Source organism: Schistocerca nitens, chromosome 2, assembly GCF_023898315.1.
Source record: "Schistocerca nitens isolate TAMUIC-IGC-003100 chromosome 2, iqSchNite1.1, whole genome shotgun sequence".
Lineage (NCBI taxonomy): Eukaryota > Metazoa > Arthropoda > Insecta > Orthoptera > Acrididae > Schistocerca > Schistocerca nitens.
The window spans coordinates 514,126,540-514,139,249 of NC_064615.1; the positions used below are offsets into that span (position 1 = coordinate 514,126,540).

The window sequence follows — 12,710 nt, forward strand, 5'->3', positions numbered from 1 at the left end:
ATAAATACATTGAGAATATTACTACAGAAAATATTACAATAATAACGAATGTCCTTTACACAAAATTAAATAATATTTTTGGTTAAATAATTACAGTATATACAAATTGCTTCATAGCGGCGTATATAGTACAGTTAAATTTTAGTTTATTAATAGTGTGAGTGTTTCCAGGGAACGTTACAACTGGCGCCACTTGGTTTAGAATGCGTTACGTGTCCGCTAGTGGCAGCAGCGGCGGTTATCGATATGTAGTTTCTGTTGCCCTATCTTTTGGCGCCGTCGTTGTTTTCCCGGGTCATGTGAGTGGCTAGTTTGGTTGCGGACTCAGGAGGAGCTGATCCGTGCAGTGCGAGAACACGACAGGACCGCTTGTGGCATGCATGGACTGCCAGATGGAAGGGCTGTGGTCACGAGGATGGACGACTTCGTCTTAAGCCGGATCCAGCAAGCTTTAAGATGAGTGCAGTTTAGTCCAAGTAGAGCGGAGTCAGTCACCCGTGTGGTAGCGGTAGTATGTGTGTGTTAGGTTATCATCGCGCCGTCATGTGCAGTTTGGTGGATATGCGTACCACTTAGTACTTGAAGATCTTACCGCGTTGAAAGCACTTGGCTCAGTGATTACACGGTGTGGTTACTCACCTGTGAATTATAAAGCTGTGAAGAGATTTGTTTCAGTCAGCCAACATCGTCAGAGTTGTCACAGTGGGTTCAGTGTGCGTTTGTGTGCCTAATGAATTTCATGTCACTTATTTGGTAGTTGTGATTGTTTCCGCAATGACGTATTGTTGCTGATTCTGTTTGGTTACATTTCGGTTTTGCATCGAACGTAAATCGAGTGGGGTTTCAGTTACCGTTACTTTGTCTGGTGTTCTGTACTGTGGCTTCTTTGTTCAGTTTTTCGGGTTTGTGGAATCGGACGGAAATCTGGTAGTGGTTCCTTTATCTTTCCGGGACCTCTAAACACAGTATTCTGGGGATATAGCGCAGACCGCCGGTTCCGGGTTTGGCGTATTGTTACATCACTGCATTTGGTTTATCGGACGTCAGGTAGCTTCAGCAAGATTATCATTAGTCATTCATTAGATTGCCACTAGTCTCAGTTACCACCATCTTGCGAAGTGAATGCAGCTCTTGGCTGTTGCCGGACCTTCTCAGAGGTCGATTCCTGGAGCACCGTCTGGATCAGTTGCTTGTTTCTTTAATTAACTTTTGCTATTGTATTTGCTGTTTTATAGCGGGTTTCAAAACTTTTTGTATTATTGCCATTCCTGGCGTGTAAGGCCTTCTGCCCAGATCACAGTGGCTTGCTTTTAAAAGATTATCTGGTGTATCTGAATTTAATGGTGATTTGCTAAATTGTAACTAACTGAAAACACTATTATTTACAGTTGTTTATTCCTTCATTAATAAAGTGTGTTTTTTTTAACTTCTTGTTGAATCTGGAACTACTGATTTAAAATAAATTGTGTTAATTGTAAAAGACAAGCAACAGTAACTGATTACGGCCCCGTCCACAATCATAACCGAATCCTGCCTTCCCTTGACCATTCAGGGCGCAATAACATATCGTAAGTAGCCTCAAATGCTTTTGTAACGAACTGTTTTTAGGTGTGGAAAGCAAGCCAGATTGTAAATACCAGGAGCGCTTAGTATGTAATTCAATAAATTTTTTTTCTAAAAGTAGATTGATTATATTCACCATTCCAATTCTCTACATTATTCCCCACTACGAACCATGTTTTTCAACATAATCCCCGTCCATGCGACGGCCTTACAGTACCTTACTGTGAGGGCCTGTGTAATATCATTCTACTTGTGAACGTGTGAGCCAACGTTCTGCTGCATCAATAACGTCGGCATCATCCGCGTACTACTTCGCGCGGAGTTCATCATTCCTTGGGTCAAGCAGAAGACGGAAAGTGCGAGATACGGGCTATCGGCTGGATGAGGAAGAACAGTCGAATGAATTTTTGTGAGCTCCTCTCGAGTCCGCAGACTTGGGCGAGGCGCTGCGTTGTCATGGAGATGGAGTAGCTCTTTTGCATTTTTGTGGCGACTAACACGCTGATGTCGTTTCTTCACTTCCGTGAAGGTAACATATTAGAATTGCGAGTTGATCGTTGCACCATGCGGAAGGACACCAAACGGGATAGCTCCTTAGGAGTACCAGAAGGCCGTCGTCATGACTTTAGCGGCGGAGGGTGCGACTTTCAACTGTTTCTTCGGAGGAGAGGCAGTGTGAGGCCACTCCAGGAATTGTCGTTTTGTTTCCGGTTCGAACTGATGTACCAATATTTCATCGCTTGTGACGATGTACTGGAAAATATTGTCACGATCGGCCTCCTAACGCGCAACCTATTCCGCGCAGACCGTCCTTCGTTTGTCTTTTAAGGTCGTCTTTTGGGGGACGAGAAACAAAGCGGGTACACACTTGAGTACCTCAAATGGTGGACAAGTATGTCAGCATTACCAGACGGGACGTCCAGCTGTGTAGCGAGATATGTGATTGTGACCGTCGATCACCTCGAATGAAAATATCCGCACGTTGCAACACTGCAGGTGTCACAGCTGTGTGTGGCCGGCCGGCACGCGGGAGATCGGAAGGGTTCACGCGACCTTGTTGCGATGATGACAGGCGCCTCGCTTAACGACTCATCGTGCTTTTGGACACTGCTAAGTCTCCGCAGACACTGGGCAAGCGCCTATAAATATCAGCGATGTTGTGGTTTTCCGCCAAAAGAAACTCAATTCTGGTCTCTGCTTGGAACGTACCTCCATTACAGGCAACACTTTGTAGTCTACGTATAGCTCCGACACCTGACGGAACATCATGAAACAATGTAGGGCTGAAGCGCAAATATAAGGCGATGCCCCACAAAAAATTCCTTACTCTTTCAATCGAAATTGCCGCTGAAAAAATTGTTGCACTATTTAGTCAACGCTCCTCGTATGTTTTATTACAGACCACTAATGCATTGCATTTCAGTACAATAAACGCATTTGGTGACAAAATACACATTTTATTGTAGTTGTAAAGACGGGTTTAAAGTACCAGCAATAATTTCAGAAATAAATTCGGAAAAATATATGCCTCTTAAAGTAAGTGTAAAATGGGAGGGATGAGCGGTGTAAGTGAACATTATGTTGCTTGCACTACGTTCAGTATCGTAGGAAATTACCCACTCTGCTATGTCCATTATTTTACAGGCGTTGTGCAATTTTTCTTTCGAGACATGTATGAATACAGTGCGTACAAACCACTGCCACTGCCACAATTTTCTTCCCAGTATCGTCCATACTTTCTCTAAAATATATAAACAACTTTCAGAGTGCGAAATGTACTACGACACACAAAACTCCTTGAACATGCCGCACTCTACAACATACATGCTTTAAGACGTAGTCGGAAGTCCTGAAACCCGCCGCTCTTGGACTCTGTTCGGTCGAGTAGGTACTGGCTCCTAGGATAAATCACGAAACCCCCCCGATTTGCCCTCACACGCTAGCTGACCCGACCTGTAGGCAAATCGAAGAGTACAGATCCGACGGGCGGGAACTGCACGTCAGTGAAAAACGACCTGCCTCAAATAGGCAGACCCGATACGTAGCAACGATTCGTAGCGTCTCCGTAAACTAACCATGTCATCCCTTGTAGCCGCTTTCGAGTTTTCCTTACATTTACCTATTTTCCCTGGTACGTTTGAAATTCCCCGATGTTCCAATATTTCCAGAACTTGTGGCAACCCTGTATTTCATATGCTCACACAAACAATCACTTGATGGTTACTTACCCCAACGATGTTGTAAAATAAGCAGATGTGTTACCATTGAACTCCAACTATAAAGTTGGATTTCTATGTTCTCCTATGTTTTTGTTCAAACACGTTAGTAGTCAGAGTCTCCCACTCATATCGGCAATCAAAGTCAACTTTCTATTTAATATTTTATTCTTACAACAATGTAGATGCTTTTGGACTGATAGAGTTGACGCTGTCGACTTTAAGCTTTCTGTAAGTCATTTTGAATTTAACAGGTGCTGAATCATCTATCCGGCGACCATTTCATTTTCGATCCTTCAAATTTGTTTTGCTGCCATTTCACTAGGACTCTCTTGCTGCTCATTTCATTGCTAAGTTAACTGCGTTAATATGTAGTTTTATTTCCCTAAACTTTTTTTGCTGCCTTCAGCCGTTGAGTAACTTAAGTACTTTTTGTATTATTGACCATGCCGCCAGCTTCGACGTCGTTTATTTATACGTTTCCCTCAATGTATTTCGATGCTAGTAGACTGCTGTAAGTACTAATTTTCTCTGTGTCGTCATACATTTACGAATTTCTAACAAAGAGTACTGTTCTGTACTTCGGAAGACATCAGATGTAGCCGGCCGCGGTGGTCTAGCGGTTCTGGCGCTGCAGTCCGGAGCCGCGGGACTGCTACGGTCGCGGGTTCGAATCCCGCCTCGGGCGTGGGTGTGTGTGATGTCCTTAGGTTAGTTAGGTTTAAGTAGTTCTAAGTTCTAGGGGACTTATGACCTAAGATGTTGAGTCCCATAGTGGTCAGAGCCATTTGAACCATTTGAACATCAGATGTAGAAATAGAGAGATTGAAATACCTTTGTCAGCCAACATGATTTATGTGTTCTTCATATAAATCATGAGATTTACAGTTCGTTTATACCTTTTTTATTTATATATATTTTTTCATTTCTAGTCTTTATTTTCTCATTTCTGCTTGTTTGCAACTGTTAACATTTTGCATATTATAATTCTAGTACCTCCTTCTTCTTCTTATACTGCTGGTGACAACCAACATTTTCTGGCTCTCTGTTCGAAAGTGTCTAGGTGACACATATGGCATTTAGTTCCTCACTCTCTGCTGTCCTTCATTTCACACATTATTATCTTTGCAAGTTTTGCAATTATCTTTAATTTCCATATAAAGCTATTATCCAAACTTAACGGTTCAGAAACCACTCTTGATTTCCACTTTCATTATTCATTTAAGTTTTCCTCATTTTGGAAAGTCGAATAGTATTACCGTCTATACTCTTCTGGGCTTAATTAAGTCACTGTTGCGTGATATGCCGTTTAAGTATAACAGATAAAACGTTTTGTAGTACACACAATATTTGAGACAATTACTAAAATGAAGTTCTTATATACTGTTAGTATAGTATAGTATAGTGTAGTATAGTATAGTTTAGTAAGTTCTTATTTGCAGTTAGTATATTACATATGAGGATACGTAGAACCTGTGTTCTATGACATCAGAAATATTAAACATCGGTTGAGTGTCTCGAAACATTATAGTTCCACAAAATTTCACATGTTGCCTTTTATCCCGAGCTAAACAACTCACACATTGCGTTATTATCTTCAAAAATGCTCTTGCTAAGTATCAAGGCTACATTATCCTTAAATTAGCAATGGGTGACATCACTATAAATCTGCCTCCAATAGACTCGTAAATAACTATTGAAAAATCCAAGTATGTGCACTCACAACACAACGCTAAATGTACACTGTTACCAATTACCGCCATCGGTATTTAAAAAATGATGTTGTACCATGTTAAAACAGTAACATAACTGTAGGACTCGCCATATCAAACTCGCAAATAACGACTGAAAATCCACAGTACATACCCACACTCACAACGTGTCACTAAACTGACTAAAAGTATAACCATCTCCCACAAAATTAGTGTTGGATGGGAAAAGGATAGACCAACACTTTATTTAACACAAAATTTAAAAAAAAAATCAAAAGTGATGCGAAGTCTACGCAAATCCCACTGTATGGTGTCCACCTGGGAAGTGTTAGTGGGACCGAATTCTTTGCGAAGAGCTGTTCCTATCTGTCTCAGACAGCCAACGATCGTATATGCACCGTCCAGCCCAGTGAAGTAGCGCCACGTCTATATCTGCAACTGAAGGGGTTAAAATTACGTACAGAAATGGTGCACAGACTGCCTGTAAGTGCATACGCATAGATGCGTCCCTCGTAGTAACAGTGAAGCATTCGTTACATCGACGCAGAAGGCGTACCTGCTTCTTCCGGATACATATATACATTAATACTTGTTCCATAGATCATAAATACAACATTTCGTAATGATTTGGAACGTGACACTTTAACATAAGTTTTCTTTATACAAAATAATTGTTTTTCTTTTTTTTTACAGTTACAACTTCCTATCTAAAAATTCATGTATTGAGTAGAAGAAAATGTGAGACGCTTCACGATTTTGAGTGTCACCCTTGCGCTGATCTTCTATGTAAAGTTCCAATTTTAGTATATATACCTCCGAAGAGAGACTATATCAGTCTCACTGCTTCGGAAAGACGCCTGGCTGTCAGCAGAAACAATATAATTAAGATCAGACCAGTGTGCGTTCTATCAGAAGCAGCGAACGAACCCAATCTGGAGGTAGTCTTAAAATTGGTCTAATAATTTTATACTAGGTATCTCTATAGATATTGAGAATACTTCTAGTATGGCCTCGTTAGTAAAATCATTATATCACAAGTAAGCAGCCATCAGTCACCGTACTATTCCTTGTTTATTCTACTACGTTTCCTGCATCTAGTGAAGAACCGCTATATATTCTTATCTCTCGTTGTATACGAGTGCATAAATCTTATAAGTGATCTTACCTTGGAGACTGAAACCACTTTAACATCTATACACATTGTGATTCTTGAGTTTCTCCCGGCGTATTTATAATCAAAATATCCACGGGTGTACTGCCGGTCTACAGTGTCCAGCGGGCACTGTAGACCGGCAGTACACCCGTGGATATTTTGATTATTATTATTATTTTTTGGTCATCAGTCTACTGACTGGTTTGATGCGGCCGGCCAAGAATTCCTTTCCTGTGCTAACCTCTTCATCTCAGAGTAGCACTTGCAACCTACGTCCTCAATTACTTGCTTGACGTATTCAAATCTCTGTCTTCCTCTACAGCTTTTGCCCTATACAGCTCCCTCTAGTACCATGGAAGTCATTCCCTCATGTCTTAGCAGATGTCCTATCATCCTGTCCCTTCTCCTTATCAGTGTTTTCCACATATTCCTTTCCTCTCCGATTCTGCGTAGAACCTCCTCATTCCTTACCTTATCAGTCCACCTAATTTTCAACATTCGTCTATAGCATCACATCTCAAATGCTTCGATTCTCTTCTGTTCCGGTTTTCCCACAGTCCATTTCACTACCATACAATGCTGTACTCCAGCCGTACATCCTCAGAAATTTCTTCCTCAATTGAGGCAGGTATTTGATATTAGTAGACTTCTCTTGGCCAGAAATGCCGTTTTTGCCATAGCGAGTCTGCTTTTGATGTCCTCCTTGCTCCGTCCGTCATTGGTTATTTTACTGCCTAGGTAACAGAATTCCTTAACTATTATCTATATACATTAATTTTTAGTTGCTTTATTTCATTAACATTCACTGAACTAAACCAAATTTATCTCCACCGACATGTGATCGGTGGTAACCTCCTGTACGGTGTACGGGTGTGTCAGACACACTGCAGTGCTGGTAGCATGGAAGACATGCCAGTTTTTATTTTGTGATGACGTGAGACTGTTGGGAATAAATCGTGTATGCCGTTGTCCACATCTGTGTACGGGTGTGTCAGACACACTGCAGTGCTGGTAGCATGGATGAAATGACAGTTTTTATTTTGTGATGACGTGAGACTGTTGGGAATAAATCGTGTATGCCGTTGTCCACATCTGTGAGGTGGTGGATTTGCCCATACTGTCTTCCAGTGCAAGTTGTTGTGTTTAATCAGGCTGGGAGTTTTCTTCTGAATGTTTCCAATTATTTTCTTTGTTATCTTTCATTAGGAATCTTCTCTAATACGTGCATTGCTGCTTGTAGGGCTCAAGATATAGGTGCAGGCATCGATCTGTAACCTATGATTCTACAATGATACTCCCTTGCAGTCTTTAGCAACCTTGGCGAATGTGATTGAGGATTGCTAGAAACGCTCTGAAGTTCATGTAAATTAAACTCTTGGTGTTTGTTTCGCTAGCCAATTACCAACTGGCCCCTTCCACAAGACATACAAATATACCACTGTAAATAGGAGACTTCTTAGCATTTTTTGCAGGCTAGTAAGTAAGGAAAACAAATATTCTCGTACAAAGTTTTCATTAGTTTAATCATATACACTGACACACAGAAAACAACTCTTTCTTTATATTTGTCTGTTATATTTTTAATAAAACCCAATTAATTTTTAACATCACTTCAGGTATTTACCAAAATTTGTGTCCCAGTTGCCCACAATTCCAGATAGGCCAGACAGAATGGAGTTTCACTATGAGATACCAGGAACACATGAATGCCTTCCATTTAAGTAAGTCTGATACATCCACTTTAGCAACACATCTGACAGAACATGGCCAGTCAGCCACAGCCAATAAGGAAAACCTGTAGACCACATTGACAGCAAAGCAAAGAAAATTTATCTTCTTGAAGAGCTCGAAATTGACATCCGTAGCTCCACCACACGTAATTTACAGTTAATTAGTAGACTTTGCAAACTAGTCATTTCTACAATCCTTAAAGGAAAACTGTAACTCATAGCCCCCTCACAGCCAGCAAATTTTCAAAAAACAAAACTCTTTAATTGTACATAATTTGCCAGCAACCATTGTATATATTATAAATGACAGTGAGGTTCCACAATCATGTAACAATTTCATTTTCATAATATATAATATCTGTAATATATCTGCATGTGTATCATCTCTATACTTCTTATATCTAAGCTCTTAGATCACAACCTCTCACGCCAATGTACACACGTGGGATGTTGTTAGTGAATGTACTTCTGACGTTATTAACATCTAATGTAGGAATAATTTATCAAAGGCATAATTTAAGAGCATCAATAATTACTACAGTGACTACTATACAGTTAATGTGTAAAAGGCGAAATTTTTTGTAAAAAATGTGATAAATGTATGTGGTTACGATACGAATATCCCAACTATATAAAAGTACTATAATATTTTACAACATATATCACTTAGCAGCTTCCAAATTTTTTCATTTGTATGGCCGTATTGTCCGTAGTTGCTTTATAATTCCTGTAACGATGGGACGAAATATTCTCAGGAATCCAAATTTTTATATGCTTCTACTAAGTCATCATCAATTATTTGTTTCTGGTTTAAACAGTGATCTCCAACTCTGAGTATGGAAGCATACACGTGAATGTAGGCACTTGATGATAGGCACAGGCCTGAAACCGGTCATTTCTTAAATAAAATCACCTCATTTTGTAACTGGTAATGGTTATTATATTAGACACTTTTAAGGAACTAAACAGGGTCAGAAATACAACAGCTTACTGAAATGATCCCAGTGTCTACATATGGCGACTCTAGTGAGAAATAAGACACATATCACACACATATCACCTTACGGTTTCTGGCAGGAAGAACACTAAAATCCGTCCTGCTTCATTCATGTTGAAAGAACCTTTGTTGGTAATAAAAATCCGTATTTGCACTAGTAAGTAACATCCTGACCGCAGGATACTCCCTATGATGCTTCAGAAGTAGCCATCTCCGTTATACATAATACCTTTAAAGAAGCAGTTACCAGTTATGAATGAAAGTTGGAGGTATTTAAGTGACACATCGTAGTTTGACAGTGTACTACATCCTTCCACAGGCAAGCGGAAATCATACTGTAAGGCAGACGCATCGAAATGTAGCATTTTTGATGATTGTGATCCCTCGCGGGAGCTGTTGCCTCACTAGCAAAGTGATCCTCTAAGCCGGCCGCGGTGGTCTCGCGGTTCTAGGCGCGCAGTCCGGAACCGTGTGACTGCTACGGTCGCAGGTTCGAATCCTGCCTCGGGCATGGATGTGTGTGATGTCCTTAGGTTAGTTAGGTTTAAGTAGTTCTAAGTTCTAGGGGACTAATGACCACAGCAGTTGAGTCCCATAGTGCTCAGAGCCATTTGATCCTCTAACTTCGTGAAAAAGCACACTTTTACATAATCCAAGATTAATTCATACAGCTTCTTATGTTTAAAATGCGTTTCCCATAGCTATATTATCAGAATTCCTACCACCAGCAATGGTTTGGTGGTAAATCATAAAAAAAGACTTATCTCCTAGATGCCTCATATATGAAGCATTACGTGGAATAATAGATTTACTGTATAGTATACTGCACCGAAACCCTCATTGTCAAAATCTCCCACGAAAGTCCTGTATTGTATCCACTAAGGTGATGCAATAGCCCAGACTGTTGATCTATTAGATATTCATTTTAACGTTGGTCATACTGTGTCCTTCATATTTCCTCAAAATAACTTTCAGTGCTTCCCTGCTAAAATTTTCTACTAGTAAGGATATTTGTGATGCATTATACCCACGTGTAAGGGAATATGGTAGTTTCGTATGAACACCATCTTTAGGATCCCATGTCTTTCCTCTAATAAAGCATATACATGCAGTGTCACCTACCTCTATATCTAGTGGTTGCTTAAGGTTCTACAACTTCTACTGTAAACTGCGATTACTTCCTCTTTATAATGTTCTTTTTTCTAAGTGTATGTATGGTGTCATCCGTCTGCTACACATCTAGTGCTTAAGTCACAAATTTCGATTACCTCATTCACACAAATGTGGAGATCCGGAATTCCCACTGTATATCAGGATCTATTCCTTATTTTTCCAAGGTTACCGTATTTTTTACACGTTACCTATGTTTTCCACTTTTTCCGGAGTGTGTGTATAAATATGCAAGAATATTTGTGGTCGGATCTTTGTCTTATTTTTCCACATTTTCGGGATTTTTTACGCATTATCTACATTTTCCACTTTTTCCATAGTGTGTGTATAAACATGCAAGAATAACTGTGCTCTTATTGCTTACCTTCAGAAGCTTGTGTAGCATCCAACTGCTGTTGTCATCCCATTTCTATAGATATTGTGGTTTTGTCACTATAATTTCGAGTACTCCATGTGTATCAATCCAGATGTGCTGTATTCCCATATTTGTGTCCCGTATCAAATTTTTCTCCATATTTGAATTTTTTGCGTATGTTACATATTTTCCAATTTTCCATAATAGTCCATATTTTTATTCATATTCTGTGTGTAAATGTACAAGAATAGTTATGCACTTATTGATTACCCTACCAAGTTTCTTTAGTAACAATAGTGATTTGGACCCATCCACAACGCAGAGATTCTTCAAAATGTCTGCAAGACCACTTGTTCCCCGTCTTCCTCCAAATACCAACTCAGAGGTAAAAGAACTGTCAACACCCAGTACTTGCTGCAAAAGCCAGTTCATACATCCAGGAAAACACGCACGGGTTGCTGACTTAAGATGAATACAGCTTTAAACCTACTGACATCCCAAAAAGAAATACCTCCGTTTGTACTACCCCATATGTTAGTAATACAGAATATGTTCCAACTATGGCCGTCAGTGTTTTGTATATACACACTACATCTACAAGATTTCTGTAACAAATGGAAATAATAATAATAATAATAATGTTCAAGCAACTGACTTAATGGCGTTGTAACCAAAGTAGCTCAGTTACCATATTAAGTGTGTCGGCTTAATGGCAGCCTCCAGTGTCTAGGATAGATTGAGGATGGGGTTTGGAAGTACACTCCTGGAAATGGAAAAAAGAACACATTGACACCGGTGTGTCAGAACCACCATACTTGCTCCGGACACTGCGAGAGGGCTGTACAAGCAATGATCACACGCACGGCACAGCGGACACACCAGGAACCGCGGTGTTGGTCGTCGAATGGCGCTAGCTGCGCAGCATTTGTGCACCGCCGCCGTCAGTGTCAGCCAGTTTGCCGTGGCATACGGAGCTCCAGTCTTTAACACTGGTAGCATGCCGCGACAGCGTGGACGTGAACCGTATGTGCAGCTGACGGACTTTGAGCGAGGGCGTATAGTGGGCATGCGGGAGGCCGGGTGGACGTACCGCCGAATTGCTCAACACGTGGGGCGTGAGGTCTCCACTGTACATCGATGTTGTCGCCAGTGGTCGGCGGAAGGTGCACGTGCCCGTCGACCTGGGACCGGACCGCAGCGACGCACGGATGCACGCTAAGACCGTAGGATCCTACGCAGTGCCATAGGGGACCGCACCGCCACTTCCCAGCAAATTAGGGACACTGTTGCTCCTGGGGTATCGGCGAGGACCATTCGCAACCGTCTCCATGAAGCTGGGCTACAGTCCCGCACACCGTTAGGCCGTCTTCCGCTCACGCCCCAACATCGTGCAGCCCGCCTCCAGTGGTGTCGCGACAGGCGTGAATGGAGGGACGAATGGAGACGTGTCGTCTTCAGCGATGGGAGTCGCTTCTGCCTTGGTGTCAATGATGGTCGTATGCGTGTTTGGCGCCGTGCAGGTGAGCGCCACAATCAGGACTGCATACGACCGAGGCACACAGGGCCAACACCCGGCATCATGGTGTGGGGAGCGATCTCCTACACTGGCCGTACACCACTGGTGGTCGTCGAGGGGACACTGAATAGTGCACGGTACATCCAAACCGTCATCGAACCCATCGTTCTACCATTCCTAGACCGGCAAGGGAACTTGCTGTTCCAACAGGACAATGCACGTCCGCATGTATCACGTGCCACCCAACGTGCTCTAGAAGGTGTAAGTCAACTACCCTGGCCAGCAAGATCTCCGGATC

General features: G+C 41.5%; 1 pseudogene; it reads right to left on the reverse strand.

Annotated features, from left to right (window-relative positions):
• Positions 1 to 6,223: 6,223 nt before the first annotated feature.
• On the reverse strand, positions 6,224 to 6,318 carry LOC126237750 (U6 spliceosomal RNA; annotated as a pseudogene).
• Positions 6,319 to 12,710: the final 6,392 nt, after the last annotated feature.